Here is a 23,513-nt window from a genome sequence, read left to right as displayed (position 1 = left end):
AGTATTAGTTCCAAGGGGATGAGAGGTAAGGCATTGGCCAATGGAATTAATGACTTGCCCAGAGTCAGACATCTAGGAAGTATCTCAATGCCAGTTTTGAACTGAGAAGTTTAGGGGATGTTATGGTCCTGTCCTTTCTTACCAACATGTTGGCATCAGCTGCTCTGCAGACGCCTATCTCTTGGGACAACTGGGATGGTGAAGAAGTAGGCAGATTCTTTGTCTTCATCTTTCTATAATCACTCCATCTGGTTTCCACCAATGCACAGGACACTTTCTTGCAGTTCTGTTCTTGGAGGCACAATAGTGTAATATGCATTAAGTGAGCTCATTATTATATAGAATCTTCCTATATAAGAAGTGCTGTGGGCAGGCAGTGAACTTGACCCAAAATTGAGTGAGAGGAGACATCAGATGGTATTGTAGTTGGGAAATCAGTCAGTCTTTATAATGGACCCATGTTGCTTAATTGCCCCCAAACTTCATTGGTCCCACAGTATCTAAAGCTAGATTTGAATTCTGATCTTCCTGACTCCATATCTACTGCTCTATTCACTGAACCACATAGCTGCTTCTAATAGCTAGGATGTCCTTTCTGAATCTTTACTCTTGTCATATAATTGATTGATCTTTTTGTTTGGTCATATGGGTCCTTAATGATCATGTCACAAATAGGTATCATTATTAGCGGCTGACTTGCTATAGACTACTTATGCCCATGTGGATCTCAATCATATTATTACCTTGGGGTACAAAAGTGAATTTGTGAAAACTCACTTCCTCTGTGGGGTAAGAGGATCTCTTACTGCTATAAAACATAGGGTCTTCCTTAACACATTAAACATAGGAAAATGAATGCCACATTAATGTCAGTTTCATTTTTGTTAATCACTATTCCTACCTGTTAGATTATGTTCTAACCACTAATTGGGCATGAGACAAATGGAATAATAATTTGTTTTACATTATATGTAATAAGTCTTTTAAATAATCCTTTTTCAGGAAGTTATTCTATTCTCTCACTTTTTCCTTTTTTTTTCCTCTCTCCTGCTCTGAGATATTTAGAATCTAAAAAAGTAAACAAAATTTAAAAAACCCTGAACACAATCCACAGGCAAGTGGGGAGGGAATATATGTTCATGTAATCCTCAGGCCTCACAAGGGATTTGAAAGGAGGATTTGTGTGGAGGCTGTTCTTTCTGCACTTGAAAATATTAAGGAAGAATTTGGCAAAAATTGCAACGTAGGAAGAGGCAAGATTCTTGGGCTGTGAGATGTTGCTGGATTGGCATTTTATCTTTGGCAGCTGTTGCCATTCTTAATATCTTCAGCCGTTTTTAAAAAATATTTTACAAAGGCATAATTATTCATTTAATATACTAAAATTCATCTTGTACCCCATAGTCCTTGGATTCATGTAGTAATGGGCTGACAATTTTCTCCTGGTTGGCCTTTTTAAATTTGAGTATTCTACCCTAAACATTTAGGAATTACTACTGCCTACTTGTTTGGATCCCTTCTTCAGTTATCCTTTAGTTCTGGGGAAGTAGTTCCAAGGTTCTCAGGTAGAAATGTTGAGTATCACATATTTGCCTTTTTCTTACTCATTATTGAGTGGTAATTTCTATGCTAATTTGTTTTCAAGGTCTATTTGGACACTGAAACCAAAATTGTCTTCAGTTGCATGTGTTTTGTTTTGTTTATTTGTTTAAACCCTTACCTTTTGTCTTAGAATCAGTACTTTGTATTGGTTCCAAGGCAGAAGAATGGTAAAGGCTAGGCAATGGGGTTAAGTGACTTGCCCAGGGTCACACAGCTAGGAAATATCTAAGGCTAGATTTGAATCCAGGATCTCTTATCTCTAGGCTTGGCTCTCAATCCACTGAGCCAATACAAGTATTTTTAATGGAGAAATAAATGCCATTTTTGGATACCCCTGGTGCCCTTTGATATAATATCTCACATTAAGGTTACTTACTTGACCATGTAGTTAGTTAGGAAATCCATTATCCTTTAGTAGTACAACTATTTTTCTAATTATTGAGGGCCTTTCTTCCCAAAGAGTACAGGATTCAAGTTGGGTTTTGGGGGAGAGGTTGTGGAACAATTAGGAAAAATTTATTGGGATACAGACTGAAGAATAGGTTTATTTCTCAGATTTTTCAGTATCAGAAGGTACTGAAGGGTCCATCAGACTAACCTGTTTCTGGATCCCTTCTATAATATCCTCCATCAGGGGTCATCCAGCTTTTATTTGAAGAGACCAGTGAGGGAAAATCCACTACCTTCTCAGGCAATCCATTTACCCTTTGGTTTGCTAAAAGTATTAGAAAAGTTTTCCTCTTTGCAACCTCACAGTGTTGTGGGTTCTTAACTTCAGAGCTGGAAGAGATCATAGAGGTCAAATCCAACTCTTTTGTTTTATAGATGAGGGAATAGCCTGAGCGACATTGTGGCTAGCCCAAGGTTACACTGTAATTGTCTAAAGCAGATTGGGAAACTGGGTCTTCCTGATTCCAACTCTGTCTCCTTTACCATATTGCCTCTTCCACTTCCCCCCTTAGATTTTCCCTCTGGAGCCAAACAGAACAAATCTATTTCTCTTTTATGTGATACTTGTGCATAAATCTGCTTTTATTGCAATTAGAAAAAAAACCTAACATAATTTCTGGACCAATCCCTTGTACTTTACCATATTCTATATATGCCTTTACATTTACTTTGGTAGTTGTATGGTCCTAGGCAAGTCACTTGACTTTTTTAGTCTCAGGTTCTGCATCTGTAAAATTGGTACAGTAATATTCTTTTTTAAATTTAATTTTAATTTTTTTTATATTTTATTTTGTTTTAAATTTTATTTAATTAGTCAATTAGAACATTTTTCCTTGGTTACAAGAATCATATTCTTTCCCTCCCCTCTCCCTACCCCTTCCTGTAGCTGAGGTACAATTCCACTGGGTTTTACATGTGTCCTTGATCAAAACCTATTTCTATGTCGTTGATGTTTGCACTAGGATGCTCATTTAGAGTCTACATCCCCAATCATATCCCCATCAAACCATGTGGATGTTTTTCCTAATACTGAACCATCCTTGCATTCCTGGTATAAATCCCACCTGATCATAATGAACAACCCTCGTGATCACTTGATGGAGTCTTTTAGTAGAATTCTATGTAAGATTTTTGCATTATGTATATTAGGGAGATTGGTCTATAGTTTTCTTTCTCTGTTTTTGACCTGCCTGGCTTTGGAATCAGTACCATATTTGTGTCATAAAAGGAATTTTGTAGAATTCCTTCTTTGCTTATTTTGTCAGATTGTTTGTGTAGTATTGGGATTAGTTGTTCTTTGAATGTTTGATAGAATTCATTTGTGAAACCATCCAGTCCTGGGGTTTTTTTCTTAGGGAGTTCTTTGATGACTTGTTCAATTTCTTTTTCTGATATGTGTTTTTTTAAGTATTCTATTTCTTATTCTGTTAATCTAGGCAATTTATATATTTGTAAATAGTCATCTGTATCACCCAGATTGCCATATTTATTGCCATATAATTGGGCATAATAGTTTTTAATGATTGTCTTAATTTCCTTTTCATTAGAGGTGAGGTCTCCCTTTTCATCTTGGATACCATCAATTTGGTTTTCTTCTTTCTTTTTTTAAATTAGATTGACCAGTACTTTGTCCATTTCATTTGTTTTTTCAAAGTACCAGCTTCTAGTCTTATTCATTAATTCAATAGTTCTTTTACTTTTCATTTTATTAATTTTTCCTTTGATTCTTTAGGATCTAATTTAGTCTTCATCTGAGGATTTTTAATTTGGTCACTTTCTAGTTTTTTTTTTTTTTAATTTGCATGGCCAATTCATTGACCTCTGCCCTCTCTAATTTGTTAATATATGAACTCAAGGATATAAAATTTCCCCTAAGTACTGCTTTGACTGCATCCCATAGGTTTTGAAAGGATGTCTCATCATTGTCATTTTCTTCGATGAAATTATTGTTTCTATGACTTGTTCTTTAACTAACTGGTTTTGGAGAATCATATTATTTAGTTTCCATTACTTTTTTGATTTGTCTCTCCATGTACCTTTACTAATTGTTATTTTTATTGCATTGTGATCTGAAAAGGTTTCATTTATTATTTCTTCTCTTTTGCACTTGTTTGCAATGTTTTCATGACCCAATACATGATCAAGCTTTGTGAATATACAATGAAAAGTAGGTGTTTTCCTTTTTGTCCCTATTTATTTTCCTCTACATATTTACTAACTCTAATAATTCATATCTCTGACCTCTTATTTTTTTATTTCATTTATCTAAATCTGATAGAGAAAGGTTCAGGTCTACCACTAGTATCATTTTTCTATCTATTTCATCCTTGAGCTCCACTAGTTTCTCCTTTAGAAATTTGGATGCTGTGCCATTTGGTGCATACATTTTGAGTGCTGATATTTCCTCATTGCCTATACTGACTTTTATCAGGATGTAATTACCTTCCCTATCTCTTTTAACTAGATCCTTTTTTATTTTGGCTTTGTCAGATATCATTATTCAGACTCCTGCCTTCTTTTTTATCCGTTGATGCCCAGTAGATTTTGCTCCATCCACTTACTTTTTCTCTATGTATGTCTGTCTTCCTCATGTGTGTTTCTTGTAGACAACATATGGTAGGATTTTGGTTTCTAATCCACTCTGCTATTTGCTTGCATTTTATGGGTGAGTTCCATTCCATTCACATTCAGAGTTATGATTACCAGCTGTGTATTTCCCAACATTTTGATTTCTACTCCTAGTCCTGCCCTTTCTTCTTTCATTGTATCCTTCTATACCAGTGTTTTGTTTTTAATCTCTCCTCCTATTTCCCATCCTTATTTTGCTTCCCTCCTTCCCCCCTTATTCCTCTCTTATTTTTCTTTATGACCTTTTTAGTCTACCCCACACACTCTCCCTCCCTTTTATTACTTCTCTCCATACCAGCCTGTTTGTTACCCTTCTTCTTCTCTATAGGGCACAAATTAATTCTCTGCCCTGATGGATCTGATTGTTCTTCCCTCTTTGAGTCAATTTCAATGCATGTAAGAATTAAGTATTTCCTTTCTCTGACTTCTTTACTCTTCTGGTGTATTGGTGTTCTCCCCAACTCCTGCAATGAGCTTCTTTATGACATGTAAATTTGCCCCATTTTCTCTCTTCCCCCTTTCTCTTAGTATTTACCTTTTTTTTAAACCTTTTTAATCAGAGATTCCAGCCACCGCTGGAGACTCAGCACTGTAGGTGGGGGAGGGTTCCTGGGACCTTCCTTCTTTCTTCTCCGTAAACCCACATGTTCTAGAATTCAGTCTTTTTTAGTGCTTACCTTTTAACTGGGGTCCAGTAGGAGGGTTCCATAGCTCTGTCCTGTTTTTACATTTGATTTTTCAGTTCCCTTGAAGTATTGTGTTTTTGATCAGTGAGGAAGGGTTTGAAAAGGTCTGAGCTGTTGCTATCTCTAAGCTGCCATCTTGATTTCCAGTACAGTAATATTCTGAGGCAGTTAGGTAGCACCAGTGGCTAGAGTATCCTGCCTGCAATCAGGAAAACCTGAGTTCAATTTGACCTCATATATTTACTAAATGTGTGACCCTGGGTCAATCACTTAGTCTCTCTCTGCTTTAGTTTCCTCAACTGTAAAATGGGTATCATAATCTATCTACCATGCAAGATTGTTGTAAGAATCAATTGGCAGTATTTGCAAAGCACATAGCACAGAAATAAAAATATAACAAATGATGGCTCTCTTCTTTTCCTTTCCTCCCCATCTTCACAGGGTTGTTCTGAAGATCAAATGAGATAATGTAAACTTTATAAACTTTGAAAGGATGCTTAAAGGCTAAGCAATATTATTATTGTACTATTATAAGCTTTCTGATGGTGGGATAAATTTTCATCTGTGTAGGTGAAAAGCAATATTTTTCACCTCGCAGATACTTAGTAAATACTCAGATTTAGAACTGACATTGATTTGAATGTCTTAACCTGCCTTGTCATTCATGGCCTAAATATAGAAGGGAATTGGGTCAATGTGGGTTGGTGGGCAGTAGCATATTTCCAGGAAAGCCTATGTTTCTGACTGATTGACAGGTCATCTCTTTGCCATGATACTCTGATGTTTGCTAATGTATACTATTCTGACTTTGATTATTTTTTCTCCATGGATATTTTTTAAAAGATCTTGAATTTGAGTCAGTATATTGGTGATTCTTTTAGTACAGGCAGTACTTTTTAAAACAGTAGCTATATGCCTCAAATGATTAAGCACTGTCAGGACACAGAAACTTGAATGAAACCCAAGATCTGAGATTAATTTAAATCTAGAGGGAGGAAAAATGAGGGGATTAGCAACCATGATCAAAACTGATTTGACTGCTGTTTATTTATAATAGAATCTTGAGTAGAATGATAGAAGGCAAGAGGTAGTGATACTAGGTCAGGATATATGAAGGAAGACGAAAGGATTTTAGAAAGAATGGCTTGTGATTTGTACAGAATACAATCTCCTCCCCTTTTTCCTCCTTCCTCTTTCTCTTCCTCATTTTCTTCTTTCTCTTTTGTTTTTCCTAACCCTTCTCTTCCTTCTTACTCTTCCTCCTTCTCTGACCAAATCAATCAAAGGCAAGACCTATTCCAGTTCATCACCATGACCAGGAATACCTCTATGGAGTAGTTGTTGGATGATTGGAGGTCTTATAATGCAGAAGTGGCAAAATACTTGCCAAACCAGATTAAAATATAATTGGGAAACGTTTAACAAAATCAACAAAAAACACATTAGAAAACAGATTATATTAATATGTGGTTTTAAAAAATCAGTGTGCCTCTCCTAAAGGTATTTATACACCCATCCTTATATATAGTTGACATTTCTATTTGATTTTGAAAACACTTTTGAACTGCTACAGTAATACACTATGGCTATACCTAAATTCCTAATACTATCTAAATTTTAATTCCTTTTTTAATTTAATTAAATTTAATTTAATTAAAATGAATTTTAAAATCCTACTTCTAACTGTCTTCTGAGAATAGGTTCTTCTTGCCTGGCAAGACCAGGCCTATCTAACCTACACTATCTAAAATTGATTCACTTACTACCCATATTCCTAAATAATCAGACATTCACCACTCACAAACTCATTTAATCCGTTTCTGTACCCCAACTGTCAGTAGCCCCTTGCCTTAGAGACAGACCTCCTGCTATCACCAGATCCAGAGGCAAAAGAGTCCCAACTGCCAGTGTTCCTTATCTCTCCCCTTGTATCCTTGGTAACAAAATCTTCAGCTTTGGCTTACTGACCCCTGTCATAGAAATCCTGCTCTTTTGCCTCTTAAAGAGACAGAGGGAGAGAATAGGAAAATCCCTTTAATAGCCTCACCAGTGGTATATTAATGTAGCTATAATTTGCCTTTTTAATAGCCTAAAACTGCAGTAAGATTTTTGGGGATACCCAGTATATATGTTGAATATGACATACTGGTTGCCTTCAATTCCTAGGAAGAGCTTGAAGCATTGAATCAATACTAGTCTGTTTTTAAGGGAACATCCTGGCTGAGAATAGAGACCCACTGTTCTTTTGAGGTAATGAGTTTTTCATTCATGGAGTGTTGGTAATGTGCTTCAGATATGCTATATCCGTACTCATATAATAAATATTTCAAGGTATCAGAAAAAAAGTTTAGGTGCCTGGCTCTATTGAAACTTTAGCTCTTATAAGAATTAAGGATTTGGGTTTTTTTTTTTTGAAGTTGCAAATATATTTTAAAAATCAAGAATTTCTTTTAGGTAGGTATGATAAACAATATCTTGTACATCTCACAAAAGGAGCTTTTTTCTTTTTCTCTCTGCATTATGATTTTAGATATTTTATTTAATTTCCTCTCAGAGGCTGCAGATTACAAACTGCATCACTTGCTACTGCTACTCATCTGCAGGCTCACCAAATTTTTTTTTTCACATATTATGCAAACCAGCTCAGCCACTAACCTGGCCAACTACCAGAAAGGCAAATCTCTAAGCAGTTGACTCATCTGCTTCCATATGTAATTTAAGGTACCTTTTCCCACAGTGGCATTGTGAGTAATGTTATAAACACATGCCTTTCATGGCAAACAGGTGTATATTTTGAAATGATGAGTCAAGAGATATCTATTAGTAGCATAAGGGAGATGAGCCTCTGGATTTATTGTATGATAGGAATTTAGATGAGAGGTTTTCAGTTGGCTAATTAGCAGTGAGCCTTATTCTACCTTTGTTTGTATTCCCTTTACCCAACAAGATCATTTAACTCCTCACTGTTGGGGCCCAGCTGTGATTTATTTCTCTTAAGTTTATGATTTGCTGCTTGGAAGCTCACAGAAGAGGTTGAACCAATTGCTACCGAGGCAATGGACCATATCAAAGCAATGTTTCTGACCTCTTGGTGTGAACAGATACTCCACTCATCTGTTTGATAAGAATTTCAGCGGGCCACAGAGCAGACAGATCACTATAGGTTTATTTTAGCTAGGACATACCTCTTCTCAGGGATCAGGGATCCCTTTGTAAGTGCAGAAACAACCGGCAATTGACTGAGTTATATTCTATGAGAACATTCCAGACAGAAAACTGAACAAAGTAACATATGGTCTGGGAGTTTCTGCATCATCAAGCTGGAAACTTAGTATGTCTTTTTGGGAATACCAGTTTTCTTTCTTTCCAAGATTTTATTTCAAAAAGCACATGGTGTATAGACATTGTGCTTGAGACATATAAATATTGTAGTTGAGAGACAGCTAGGAGGCACAGTGGATAGAATCCTAGACCTGGAGTCAAAGATTTGAGTTAAAATCTGTCCTTAGATGCTTATTAATTGTGTGACTCAAGGCAGACCACTTAATTTCTGATTGCCTCAGTTTCCATAATTGTAAAATGGGATTAATAATAACACCTTCTTCCCAGGGTGGTTGTGATGATCAAGAGAGATAATGTTTGTAAAGCAATATAGTGGGTACTTAATAAATGCTCATTTCCTTCCCTTTCCCCTTTTAACACAATAGTTTTTTCACTTGTTCAATAGTTCTTCAGATTGCTTGGAATGAAAAATTATTTCACCATGGCTTTTAAAGCTGATGTCTCTGTTTTCCATGGTTTTCTTTTTGTGAGTTATGAGCTGAGGGGGTGGTTACATTAGAAGTCTTAAAAATTTCCCGTCTCTTAAAAAAGCTTAGAATAGTCAACATCCAGCAAAATTATAATAGGTTACCTTGATAATGCACAAACTTGAAATAGTGGATTTAAAAAAACAAGACATATATTTTAAGTTTTTATTTATTCATTTTAAACATATTTTTCCATGTTTACTTGATTCATTTTCTTTCCCTCCCCTCTTCCCTTCCCCTTCCCAGAGCTGACAAGTAATTCCATTGGGTTGTAGAAATGTTATCACTTGATACCTATTTCCATATTATTCATTTTTTCTATAGAGCAATCTTTTAAAGCCAAAACTCCAAATCATATGCCCATTTATAAGTGATAAATTATGAATCATGTTTTTTCTGCATTTCTACATCCATAGTTAAGATGTATATTTTAAAATCAACACACTAAATGTCATATTTTGTTAAGTATAGTTAGTATAAGTATATAGTTAAGTATATAGTATAAGTATAGTTAAGTATAGTTGTTTTTGTTTTGTTAAAGCTTAATAAGAAAGAACCATATGTTAATCTGAAGTCCTGGGATTTTGCTATAAAGATGAATGAATGAAAAATCAGCTTCATAGAGGATCTTTACACAGGCAAAAAGAAATAAAAGTTTAATAAGCATACAGTAAATTTATACAAATTTAAATAATTATTTTATATAGTTAAAAGTGACTGCCCTCAACTTTGTTTTATTTGGTATATTTTCTCAGAGGCTTTTAAAAATTGAATCGACTTGGACAAACAATGTCCAAATTGTCATTTTTTAGGTTATATATATATATATATATATATATATATATATGTATGTATATGTATATACACACATACATTTATTTTCAATATTCATTTTTAAAAATTTGAGTTCCAAATTCTCTCCCTCCCTCCTGTCCTTCCATACCCATAGAGAAAGCAGGCAATATGATACCTATTATACAGGAGAAATCATCTAAAACATATTTCTATATTAACCATATTATCTACATTAGCAGAAAACCCCAAAACGAAAATAATGAAAGTGAAAAACAATGTCCTTCATTCAATCTGTACAGAGTTAATAAATTCTCTTTCTAGGTGGGGATAGCATTTTTCATCTCTGTTAATCAGAGTAGCTAAGTTTTTCACCATTAATCACCATTACAGCTATAATTACTCTCTTGGTTCTGCTCTCTCAGTTTTTCTTCAGTTCACATAAATCTTCTCATTTTTTTTGAACCCATCTTTACCATTTCTTATACCACAAGAGTATTCCATTACAGTCATATATACTGCAACTTGTTCAGCCATTCTCCACCTGATGGGCATCCCATTAATTTCCATTTCTTTGCCACAACCAAAAGAGCTGCTATAAATATTTTTGTACATTTAGAGCCTTAGCCCTTTTCTTTGAGCCCTTTGGGATAATAGTAATGGTTTGCTTTGGTCAAAAGTTCAAAAGGAATGCACAGCTTCATAGTCCTTTGGGCGTGGTTCCAAATTGTTCTCTCAAGTCAAGTCATTCTTAACATTTACATGTTTATACTTGCTCTGGTAGCTGGGAGACCTTGGACAAATCACTTAACCTTGGCAGTTATGTAGCAGTTTAAAGTCCACAAAGCTCTTTGTATCCATTATCTCATTTGTACTTGATGGGAAGGCACCTGTAAGGCAGATGTGAGTGAGGAAGATACAATACTTATCTTTTTTTTCACATCTGGGGAAATTGAGTCTCAGAGAGTTTAAGTAACTTGCCTAAGGTGACATAGCTAGTGTCAGAGGAGGGTTTCAAACCTATAGCCTTCTCAAAGTCTCCATTTTAGTGTGCCAGGGTAAATGATACACTGATTACATTTCTGACTGACAAAAATTTGAGAGGGATTATTAATATGTTCACTTACAGAATCAGGATTCATTTAAGAAAAGATTTAGCCTATTGAATCATGCATAACTAAGATCAAATTTATTTATTTATTTAAATAATATCACCCCACCCTCCCATTACATGCATCAAATGAAATTTATTAAGAAAAGACATGTTCTATACTTATGTTGGAAAAAAAATGAAATACACTAGTATGACATAGGGGAGATATGGCAAAAAAAAAAAAGCAGGGCATGTAAAAAAGACTTGGATGTATTAGTTGACTGAAAACTCAGTATGAATCAATGATTGGCAATGAAGAAAAGCTAATGAAATGTAGCTGCATTAATTGAATCGCAGTGTGTAAAGGTGAGACTGTTGTTCCCTGCACACTCAGACCTTACCTGCAGTGTTGGGTTCCACATCACTTTTTAGGATAAATATAAACAAATGAGAACATACTTACTGTGATCAGGGCAGAAAGAAGAGTGATAGTGGCATTCTCTGGAGATAGCTTGAAGATAGCAGAAATGCTTAGCCTGAAGAAAAGAAATTTTAAATTGTCTTCATGACATAATCTCTTTCTTAAATAATTTGAAGGCTTGAAGAAGGATCGTATTTATTTTAGTTGCCCTGAGAGGAGGCACAGCAGGATTGATGGATAGAATGTTGGCCTTAGAACCAGGAAGCCATGGGTTCAAGTGCCACCTCTGGCAGGTTGGAGTTGTGTGGCTCTGGGTAAGTTGCCTATGTGCTGCAGAGAAGGGGTGTCTATCTGCATTGTCAGAGGAATTATTATTATATGAGAGTTTCTTGTACTGATGAAAATGCAAGACCATTTCCCATCTTAGCTTCTATGAAAAAAATTCTCCAAATGCTTTCCCCACTCCATACCACCTAGGAACATATATTATTTATATAATTTAGTGTCTAGCACCAAGGAAAGTTTAGATACATTTGTGAACAATTGGTCTGTAATTTTCCAGAAAGCTTGATGCTCAGACACTTTCTTTGACCTTTGGAGGCAGATGATATTGTGGGCAGCCACCACCAATCTACACTTTTTGCTCCCATTGTCAGACACTGAGTACTGGGTTTCTTGAACCATTGATCTGAACCCTACCGTGGTGGCATTTTTGTTTTTTCAGTCCCCACTTTCTTTCCCTTTTCCTTTTCTTTAGGTCCTAACTGTGTGGGTATTAACATGTCATATGCACTCAAAGATATGTAGTAGTATTTTTTCTATCATTTTCCAGATGCCAACTTCCATTTCTTTCAAGCTTATCTACATCAAACAGTATGGTAGAATATCTTTTTCTTGTGGCTGGATTTTTCTGCTTGTGTCATCAGCTTTCCTCACAAAGATATCAATCCCAATTTCAGCCACTTTCTATAACTTACCCATTCCTTTAGCTGGCGCTCTTGAATACCTATAGCTTGGTTTGCTCTAAAACTTAATTTTTAAAAGTGCCCATGCCTAAAATGACATAGAATAGGAATGAAAAGAAGTTTGGGTCTGTGAGTAGTGGTGAGATCCTCTTCTCTCTCCTCTATAATGTATTTTTTAGAAAAAATAAAATCTGGTATAACCCTGATTAAATTATGGGTTATTATTAGGGAATTTATTATACTTTTAAACTGTACTTCTCCCTGTAATTTGTTTTAATTAATGCAAGAGTTCAAGGGCAGAAAGCAAGGATCAGGTTGTGGCATGCCTTCTTCTCTTGCAATACTTGCTATCACTGCCCTTTTTTCATAGCATGGTTTAGAGAGGTGTGTATGTGTGTCTGTATTAAAATTCACATCATCCTTTTTAGGAGAGAATTATAATTCTTTGACTCATGGGAACCTTACTATTTAGGAATCATAGTTGAAGGTCAGGTGACCCTCCCCAAATAGGATAGTACTACATGAATGTTGGAAGCCAGTGATTCCCAGAATTGAGCTTCTGTCAAGAAGTAAGTGTGTGTGTGTGTGTGTGTTTGTATATCAGCCACACAAGCCCCAACAAGATAACTGCTTGTGGTCTGTAGGAGGCTGATTGAAAACATAAGGCAATGCAAAGTTGTCTTTGCCAGATTTTAGATTTTCCCTATCCTTTTTCCTTGATGATTAGCACCTTTCCATAATCACAGTGTTGACTGTATGGATCCAGTGCAGTGATTTAATTGTCTGTTAACTCAAACCTGGATTAAAAAACAAAATGAAACTGAGTACCTTTCAGTAAGTATATTAGACAAGTACAAAAGGGCAAGTGTAATAGTTGAATATTTCTAAATAGTATATCCATTTTTATCTTTTAAAAACATTAGCCAAGCAACCTTTGTCCATAAAACTTATATTTGAGAACTTCTGAAGCCCAAACAATTCCCTGAGACATTGAGGGTGGCAAACCATTGGTTTGGTTGTTGGGTTCTTTGCCTTCCCAGACAATGTTCATCCGGTTGTGGCAGACTTGACCACTGGGGTTAATCATCAGGTTTTATAAAGTACCCACTGGAATGGATGGAATGTGATTCATATCTTTAGGGATCTAAGATTTTAAATGATTTCTTTTGCTGTATTCTACATGGGATCACTGGGTTTCATAAGCATCTATACCCCTCAGTCTCTCTTTAAAAAAAAAAAAGGTTAAAGTATTCAGACGTGGTTCTATTTTCTTTCCCTACTGCATTTTCTAGGAGAGATATTTATGAGCAGTAAATTGTCAAAATGAGGGGAAAGCAAGAGGACTCTATGATCCATGAGTTTAGCATTGAGAATAACCATTAACATCAAACTGGTGAGAAAGCCTTGTTTGATTTCTTGTTTTCCATCTTTATCACCAACCAGATACAATTGTTTGAAGAATGTGTATAAATGTTACAATCATGGGGTTTCTAAATCATCCCAAAGAAGACATGATCACTGACTGGGCTTGGTAACTTTATTGTCAGGCAAAAATGTAGTGGGTCCTACCCTCTGCCCCATAATGGCCTTGGGTACTATTAAGAGTGATAAGCCTGAAGTAGGTATTAATAGGGTTTATATGAATAAATTAAGGATAGAACTCTAATGGGTTATTAAAGGAAAGTTTGAATCTTGACTTTAGAGGACTGTGTCATGGAAATCAGTTACCCAGCTATTCAAGAAACCATAGACTCCTGGGTTAAATTGGTTTGACCTCTTGTAACATTTCTTACATTTAGTGTGAATAAGGGGAAGAAAAGAGCCTTGAGACCATCTTTTTTTACTTTTAGGCAAAAACATTCCAGGTAGATGAAACTTTCAGAGAATATTTCCCATCATCCATCAAAAACAAAGTAATGGAGAAAAAGGGTAAAAGCAATTATTAAGTACCCATTGTATATCAGACTCTGTGCTGAGTTGTACAAATACTATCTCATTTGATAATGGTTGACAATCTCAATGGTCAGGAAGTTTTTTTCTTGTATCTCCTTCCTGCTGTAGTAAGCTTGGGAAATTAAGTCAATAAACAAATCTTTCCTTTAGATAAAAGACTCTAAAAAGCAAGGATTGTGGTTTTCTCAGTAATGATCCCTACAGACACTTTGGCTTTTTGAGGTCCCTGGAGAGAATAATTCTAACTTTTCATACTGTTAGAGCAGATAGCTGCTAACTTAAATTTTCTCATCAATCTTCTCACAACCAGATATATTCATACCCATCCTTGAGTTACGGAAACATTAAAAATGTTCTGTTGTTTTCTCCCCCTGGCCTATTGAGGGCTAGTTTTTTCCTCAGCCTATTGAATATTAGCAATTTCCCACCCTCTTTCTAGCCAGGAAAGCTGTGCAGTGCCTCAGGAGTTAAGGTATTGGCTTCTACTTGGTCTAGGCAGAAGAGAGCTTCTTCCTCTTGTAAGGGGAAATTTTAGGGTTGTGACTTAATCTAAATTTAATTGGTTACCAGAGTATATCCCAAATAAAATACCCAAATCAGTTTGGAAATTTTATGGTGGTTTAATTAATATAGAGGGAAGGAATTTAAGGGGAAGAGAGAAGGAAAGGGTATAGGATTTCTCCTGCCTGGCTTTTGCCAGGAGGAGTTCAAAGACCTCTGTCATGAGGTCTTTTCAGATTAGAGGCTTTCCTAGAGGATAGTGTTTTGGAAGGTAACAGAGAAAAGAATCAGCCTAAACTCTGAGGTATCTCAGAGAAGACACCTCAACTGAACTAGGTTACTATGCTTCCCCCAGTAGTGTATCAAGGACTCTCACCACCAAACCTGGACAATAGCTGCCAAGACTCTCAGCATGCTGCCGCCAGAGCCACCTCTCTGCGAAAAGAGGCCGAGAGATGAAGTGACACGAAATATGTAGACCATTTTTACGTCATTTTCCTGGGTCTCACGTGTACCAATGGTAGCTTAAGCTTGACTTAGGACAGCCCAGGGGTCTGTCAGTTGTTTCTGATTTGCTAGCACATGTACGTCATAGGCCATCCTTCTCAATACTTAATCCTTAAGTAGGGGTGTAGACATTCCTGTTTTGTTAGACTAAGCAGGGTGGAGTAAATCTAAAGTTCACACTCTGTAGCAAGCCCCCAGATTCTCAGAAATGTTGGTGACTCTGATGCTGATGCAGAGGACACAGAGAGAGAGGAAGCTGAAAGTCTTGTTAAAATTGTCCGAGGCTCAAATGCTGCCTGAGCCTTTCACAGAATAGACCACCTGAATCTGTCTTGCATACCCTCCACCTAGCCAGCTTGTCCCACTCCTGACCACCTTTTCGGCCTGCCAGCCTGCCTCTCTATCTGCCTTTCACTAGGGCTTGCTGCTCCCTACAGGCTTAAGGCAGGCTATGGAAGAGGGCTAGGTTCACATGGCTGGAATCAGCCTTCAAGATCAGCAACAATGAATCAGAGAAGCATGCAGCTGGTGTCCATCACCTTCATCTTACTCAGCATCTTCTGGATCATTTGGATGTTCACTCAGGACTGGTCAGTCCATTGCCTCACATATTACCTCCCCTGCCCAGAAGCCTTTTCTATGAAGTTGTCGGCCACAGAAGAAAAGAGATTTCAATCTTTTCCCCAATGACTTCATCCTCAGCCAAAGTTATTGGAGCCTCAACGCAAAGATGTGCTGATGCTTATCGCTTGGTTAGCTCCAATTAGTCTCTGAAGAAACAATCAACTCAGAGGTCTTCAATAATATCTATTAGTCTCTGAATTTCACCACCGGGGCCATGGCACTTTCTGTCAGGAAATATACATGATTTGTCCATTGTTTCCTGGAGTCCACTGAAGAATTCTTCCTGCCAGGCTTTCTGGTGAACTATTATATCTTCACTGATGACTCAGAGTCAATACTCCAGGTTTCCCTGAGTCATGGCTGAAACCTCTGTCATCCTCATTCAGGACTTTTCCCACTGGGAGGAAATTTCTGTGTAGAGTGGAATCAATCAACAAATTCATTGCTGTCAGGGGCCATCAGGAAGTGGACTATCTCTACTGTCTTGATATAGATATGGTGTTCTGGAATCCTTGGGGTCTAGGGAATTGAGGTGACTTGGTAGCTGCCATCCACACTGGCTACTTTGCTCTTCCTCCTTGGTAGTTCCCTTATGAATGGAAGCCCTTGTCTGCTGCTTTTGTTGCTGAGAATGAAGGAGACTACTATGGTGGGGCAGCCTTTGGTGATCCAGTGCAAAGAGGGTAAGGCCAATGGCATCATGGCTGTCTGGCAAGAAGAGAGTCACTTGAATCAGCATTTCATTTCCCACAAGCCTTCCAAGTTCCTGTCCCCTGAATACCTGTGGGATAACAGGAAGCCTCAGTCACCCAGCCTGAAGCTGATCCGCTTCTCTACATTGGACAAAGACTTCATGAACCTGAAGACCTGATGGAGGTAGGCCAGGAGCCTTTAGTTCTCATCCAAGGCTATTGGGAGATAGTGTGGTTTGTAACTAAGGACTTAGTCATGAGGTACTAAGGATGGACCTGGAAACACGGAAGTCATAGAGTGGGCAAGGAAAGTAAATTATTACTTATGGGCAGAATGGAGTCATTTTTGTAATCTGTCATTTGGGTAAAGTTAAGATGTTAGCCATTGTTGCTGTTTCTTTTTCTCTTTACTCATAAGACCATAGCGAAATTTTTAAATGTTTTTTTTTTTAATAGGGAAAAAGGACCTATTTGTACAAAAATATTTATTGCAGCTTTTTTTGTGATAGCAAAGAATTGGAAACCAAAGGGTTGTCCATTAATTACAGAATGGCTGAACAAATTATGATATATGATGTATGCTATGACAAGCAGGATGATTTCTGGAAAACTGGAAAGGCTAAGCATGAACTGACACATGTAAAGGGAGCAGAATCAGAAGAACATTGCGTACAATAACAGCAATATTTTTTGATGAACACCTGAGAATGGCTTTCTTTTAGCAATAAAGTGATCCTAGACAACTCCAGAGACTTGTGATGAAAAATGCTACCTGTCTTCAAAGAAAGAATTGTTGGAGCCTGAATGCAAACCAAAACGTACTATATGTTGCTTTCCTCTTCCTATTTTTTGGACATTCCTTCCACAAAATGACCAGTATGAAAAAATGTTTTATATGATTGCACATGTAAAATATATATTAGATTGCTTACTATCTCAGAAAGGGGTAGGGTAGGAGGGAGGGATGGAGTAAAAGAGGGAGAAAATTTGGAACTCAGAATGATAAGAATTGTTTTTACATATAATTGGGGAAAAATAAAATATTAAAAAAACAGCTTTCATCAAAATAACTAAAATGACTTACTTAGTCATTTGTGGTGTTACAAAAGTCTCAGTGCAATGTTAGGCTATTAAGAGTTAAACAAAACCCTTACATTTTAATATCTTAAAACTGTACTAAGACTTTTGGAACATTTTTGGAGTTCTAGCACCATTTTCTGGAAAGGCCTCTTAAAGGAGAACTGATTGACTGAGTGGTGTACTAAAGATCCTTTAACTAAGGCAGAAAGATTCTAGGTACCAGAAAGCAAGACTTATTCTGGCTATTGAGTGAATTCATTAAAGGTGTAAGTTGTGTGCCATTAGAAAACTGATGACAAATAGGTAATAGGAGCCATGGGATTAATGGGTGGGAAAGAGCCCAAGTCCAACACCCCTCATTTTACAGATGAAGAAATTGAAGCCCCCAAGAGGGTGACTTGCTCAATATCATATAGCTTGTAAGGGTCTGAGGCAGTAGTTAAACCCAGATTTTCTTGACTCATTTACTACATTAGCCAAACCGGATTAATAGGTAATTTGAAAAATGCTTGACCAAAAAAAAATACAAACTAGATAATATTAATTTGTGATTTTCTAAGTCAATACACAGAAGATCTTTTCTATGTGAATTTAACATTAGTATAATTACGCTACTCTGCATCTCATAGAGCAAAGACTTGGGCTGATGGTTCAATGGGAACTTTTAAGATATATAAAATAAATAGGAGAGATGACATAACATTATGATTGAAATGCAAGAAAAAATTGAACTCTCTTGTCTTCCCTCTCTTCCTGGATTTGGAGATTTCATTAATAGCACATTAGATTTATGCTTTAACACAACAGAATTGTTAGTGAAAAATTCTGTTTTATAATCAAGAGACTTTCTTATAATTGACAGTGTATGAACTTCTTGAAGCAAAGGAACAAATGTAAACTTTTAGAAAATATTTATTGTCCAGCTACCATGCTACTAAGTGGAGTTATGGAACGCATAGACCTACCAAGACCATATTGTTTTTTTCAGATTCCTTATCACCTTTCTTTCCCTTGAGAAAGCAAAAGGCAAATATCAGGGTCCTTTAATAAAGGGCCACCATTAAGCAATGTTAACTCAATTCCATTTAAAGATAAGTCTGTGTGGGCCTTGACTGAAGGAGAAGGCCAAAACAAAAAAATGGCTTGTAGGGGTGGGTTTTGGTGCAAACAAATTTGAATTCCTAAGCTTTGGTTATTTAGACTTAAGGTTAAAAGCTTGACTTTAATATTCCCACTTTTAATGCTCTCTTGCACATTAAGATGATTAAAGAGCCTCAATCTTCTCATCTATCTGACAGTTTATGCCCCATTTACTTATCATGTTTTAATTTGTACCTTTTCATATTTAAAATTCAAGTATTGGATTAGATATCCTTTGAAATCTTATTTTAGCTCTGAATTTATGGATTTGTGTCACTGTATATATCTAACCACCTAAATTGTAAGGTCCTTGATATCAGAGGCTATGTCTGTTTATCTTTGGTTCTCTTCCAGAAACTGTCACAATGCACAGAACACTGGGGAAATGGGGAGATTTATATGTAATATATACGTAGGAGAATATATATACACATATGAACACACACACACACATATATATATATATTTACACTTATGCTTTTTATCTTTATTTGTCCACCCCTCAATCTGTCTGTCTGTCTGTCTATCTCTATCTATCTATCTATCTATCTATCTATCTATCTATCTATCTATCCATCTGTCCATCCGTTTATCCGTCCATCTGTCTACCCATCTATATATCTGCCTGTCTCTTTCTGATTTGATTGGTATGAGGCATTGGTGATATGGAAATTTACTCCACTGATGTAGCAACTCTTCTGTAATTGATAATATTAGAATTTATACTGGGGAACAAAGATACTAAATGACTTACCGGGGGTTACAGAACTAGAATGGGTCAATCAATCAATAAACATTTAATAAGAACTTAATTTTTGCCAGTTATGATCAGAAGCAAGAATTAAATCCAGGTTTTCTGACTAAGATCAGCTTTCATTTTACTATGCAATACAGCCTCTTCATTGACACTTCATTAAGAACTAAAAGGAACATATTCATTTATAAATTGAGGTTGACAGTTGAGTTATCAGAATAATTGGTTCTTTATAGAAATGAAACATTTATTAAATTTCTAATTTAATAGGAATTTGGATAATACTATGCTAATACTTATATAACAAGACAAAAGCAGGGAATCTTTTCTCTTTTTTTTTTAAAATATTATCTTCAGTCTTAGAATTAATACTATTTATGTATTGGTTCTAAGGCAGAAGAGTATTAAGACCTAGGCTGTGGGGGTTAAGTGACTTGCCCAGAGGCTACACAGGTAGGAAATTTCTGAGGTCAAATTTGAACCTATGATTTCCTGTCTCCAGGATTCCTGTCTCTAGCCAATGAGCCACCTAGCTATCCCTGACAGTCTTTGAGAATTTATGATCATAGGAAAGTGTACAGGAATTCATTGCTGAATAAATGCATTGAGCCATTGCATGAACTATAGCTAATCATCACTAACATTTATATAGCACTTACAGGTACCAAATGTGGTGCTAAGCATTTTACAAACATGATCTCCTTTGATCCTTATAAGGACCCTGGGATGTAGTTGCTGTTATTATCCACACTTTACAGATGAAGAAACAGAGGCAGACAGAAGCTAAATAATTTGCCTCAGGTCACACAACTAGTGAATACCTGAGGCTACATTTGAACTCAGGTCATCCTGACTTCATACCCAGGGGTCTATCTACTGTGCCACCTTGCTGCCAATCCATTTCTATGCCAATAGTAAGTGAATTATGGGAGAAGGTGACAGAGCTGCAGGGTTGGCTTGGGGAGAGTAGCATTGGGAGTTTCATATTCAGGTCAGATGAGGTAGCTCTTCTCTGCTCTGTCTTATTAATTAGGTGTTACAGACAACAGAAAGAAAGACATGAAAGAAAGCATTTATTGAATACTTAACTAGATGTAAAGCACTGTGTGGTCCTGGTGATACAAGTTGGAAACAAAGCTAGTCCCTCTTCTCAAGGAGTTTACATTGTAACAGGTGGGGTGTAACATGGCATATTCAACGGGGTTAGCTTCAGGTAAAATGGAAAGAGCATAGGGGCAAAGCATCTTTGTAATGTTTCTATTGATAAAACCATATCTGTTTCTCCTGTTGATCTATTTGTTGATGCCAGGCACTTAGGTGTTGAGAACTTTCTTTTCTTGATTTTTAATAACTATGGCTATTAAGAAAGGGAATGGGAGGAAGGCAGAAGCAGTAGAAGAGACAGTTTCTAGGTTGGGTCCCTTTTCCATAAGAGTTGCTTTCCAGGATGATGGGTGGGGGACCTGTAGTTTAGGTGATGCTGCTATTCCTGGGGTCTTGAGTTCACCTTCCTATCTTGGGTAATTGGTGGTTAGTGTTGGTGTTGGAGGATATGGCAGATCACTCAAGGTGATATATCTTTTCTAGGATCTGAAGGGTATATGTAAAAAATAAAATGTCAAGGCTAGTAAAAATCATCATAGAATGCCAAAGTTGTAAACTACTGCAGAAATAAGATATAGCCTGATGTCTCCTTGTTTTATAGAAACTAATTATGGGAAATCACTTTTTTACATCTTTATGTAAATCTTTATTCATATTTTTATTTATTACTTATAGCACGCAGAGCAGTATGCTACATGTTTCAGTATCTACAAAGAAAAAATAAGAAATGGCCCTTACCATTAAGAAGTTTACATTCTAGTAATATTTGATAAGATATACACAGATAAACCTATGCTATACTAAACCGATGCTATACTATCACCCTGGTGCAATTAACAACAATAGGGAAATAGGTCTTGATCAATGATACATGTAAAACCCAGTGGAATTGTGCATCCACTACGGGGGGAGAAGGAGGAGGGGAGGGAAAGAACATGAATCATGTAAGCATGAAAAATATTCTAAATCAATTAATTAAATAAACTTTTCAATTAAAAAAACTCATGCAACAAATGAGAACATATGTGAATAAGAGAAGTATAAGCACAATGAGATCAGATGAAGAAGAAATCACTTCTAAGGTGGGAGGAGGGTTGAGAAATCAAATTAATCTGTTAGAAGCAAGGAAGCATGCTTTCTCATTCACACACAAATTTTATCAATATTTATTATTATGTATTTTATCAGCATAAAATTTTTATCAGAATTTCACTTTTAGCTCCCATTAGCAAATGCTAATATTTAAATACATAAATAAGAAAAAAATCATTTAAGAAAAAATCATTAATACTGTGAAGTTGCAAAAAAAATAAAGCTAATACAACATTAAGAAAAGTATATTGTTCAGGACTAAGTATGTGGAACTCTCACTACATTTTCATGTAGTAAAATTACATTTGTAGTATTGTATTCAATTTTGGTGCCACATTTACAAAAAGACATTGGTAAACTGTAGAGAATTCAGAAGAGGGTGGCCAGATTGGTGAAGATCATTGAGATCATACCACATGAGGATAGACTGACAAAACTGAGGTTTTTTAACCTGAGGAAGAACACATAGTTATTACCAGAATGTGAAGGATTGTCTTTTGATATTGAAGTTAGATTTTTTCCTTTTTGATCCTAACTAGTTTTTGATCAAAACTAGGAATAATGGATGGAAATTCTAGAGATGCAGATTCAGATTTAATGGAAAAACTTCCTAACAACTAGAACTATACAAAAATAAATGGGCACCTTTGGGAGTTAATAGGTTTCCTCTCAAGCTGAAGCTTGAATGACCACTTGTTGGGTGTATTATTGAGTCTTACTCTGTTTTGGGTTGGCATGTATAGGTGACTTATGAAGTCCCTTCCAATTTTGAGATTCTATGACAAAAAATAAAAGTAATTATAAATTTTAAAATTCCCATTCTTGGTACTTAATACCCTTTACAATCTGGTTCCAGATTATTTTTCCAGGTTGGTTACTCATTAATCCCTTTCATGAACTCTGTGATCCAATTGAATTGGCATTCTTACTCTTCTTAGCTTAGAGAATCATAGATTTAGAGTTGGAAGGAACCTCATAGAGGCTATGTATTCCAATCCTGTCATTGTACCTATGAAAGAACTGAAGCCCAGAGAGTTTTAGTGATTTGTCAAAAGTTATTCAGATTGTAAAAACCATGTGGGCTTTTTGCACAGGTTGCTCCTTTATGTTTTACTTATTCCCATCTCTTGAAACCTGTTTCTCCCTTCAAGGATCTGCTAAAGTGCTACTTTTTTTTTTTTAAGTCTTATCTGAGATTTCTATTTGTTAGTGTGCTTTCCCCCATTATTTTGTATTTTACATTTATTTTTAATAACTATCTGTTTTAACAGGTTTATTTATTAACTGTGATGTCTCCCATAACCCCTAGAATGTAAGCATTTTGAGGGCTAGGTCCCATATAGACTTTTCTAGCACTTAATGAAGTTATTTAATACATTCATAGCTTTTGCTTTCTTCTTTCAACTAGAATATGTAGTTTTCATAGAAGTAAAGAGAGAGAATCCTTAGTTACACTTTAGTAATGTAAAAATGGAGCCGTGAATCCAGGACTCCAGTCCCCAGAAGTCCTTGCTCACTTCCCAGAATGCTTTGTAATCGCACTGAATTCTCACCTGGGTGAGGACACAAATGATTAATTAAAGGAGTTCTCCACCTACTGAGGGTTCCTTTTCTACTTCC

The 23,513-nt window shown here is 36.2% G+C and overlaps 1 protein-coding gene and 1 pseudogene across 3 annotated transcripts in view; both read left to right on the top strand.

Annotated features, from left to right (window-relative positions):
* The window catches only part of PTPN14 (protein tyrosine phosphatase non-receptor type 14), a 279,017-nt gene that overhangs the window by 163,024 nt on the left and 92,480 nt on the right, over positions 1–23,513 (top strand). The window lies entirely within an intron of this gene.
* Positions 10,023–21,702, top strand: LOC130457141 (globoside alpha-1,3-N-acetylgalactosaminyltransferase 1-like; annotated as a pseudogene).

This window comes from Monodelphis domestica, chromosome 2 (assembly GCF_027887165.1).
Source record: "Monodelphis domestica isolate mMonDom1 chromosome 2, mMonDom1.pri, whole genome shotgun sequence".
Lineage (NCBI taxonomy): Eukaryota > Metazoa > Chordata > Mammalia > Didelphimorphia > Didelphidae > Monodelphis > Monodelphis domestica.
Note: the sequence above shows the minus strand (reverse complement) of the source record. Positions and strands in the feature narration are given on the sequence as shown.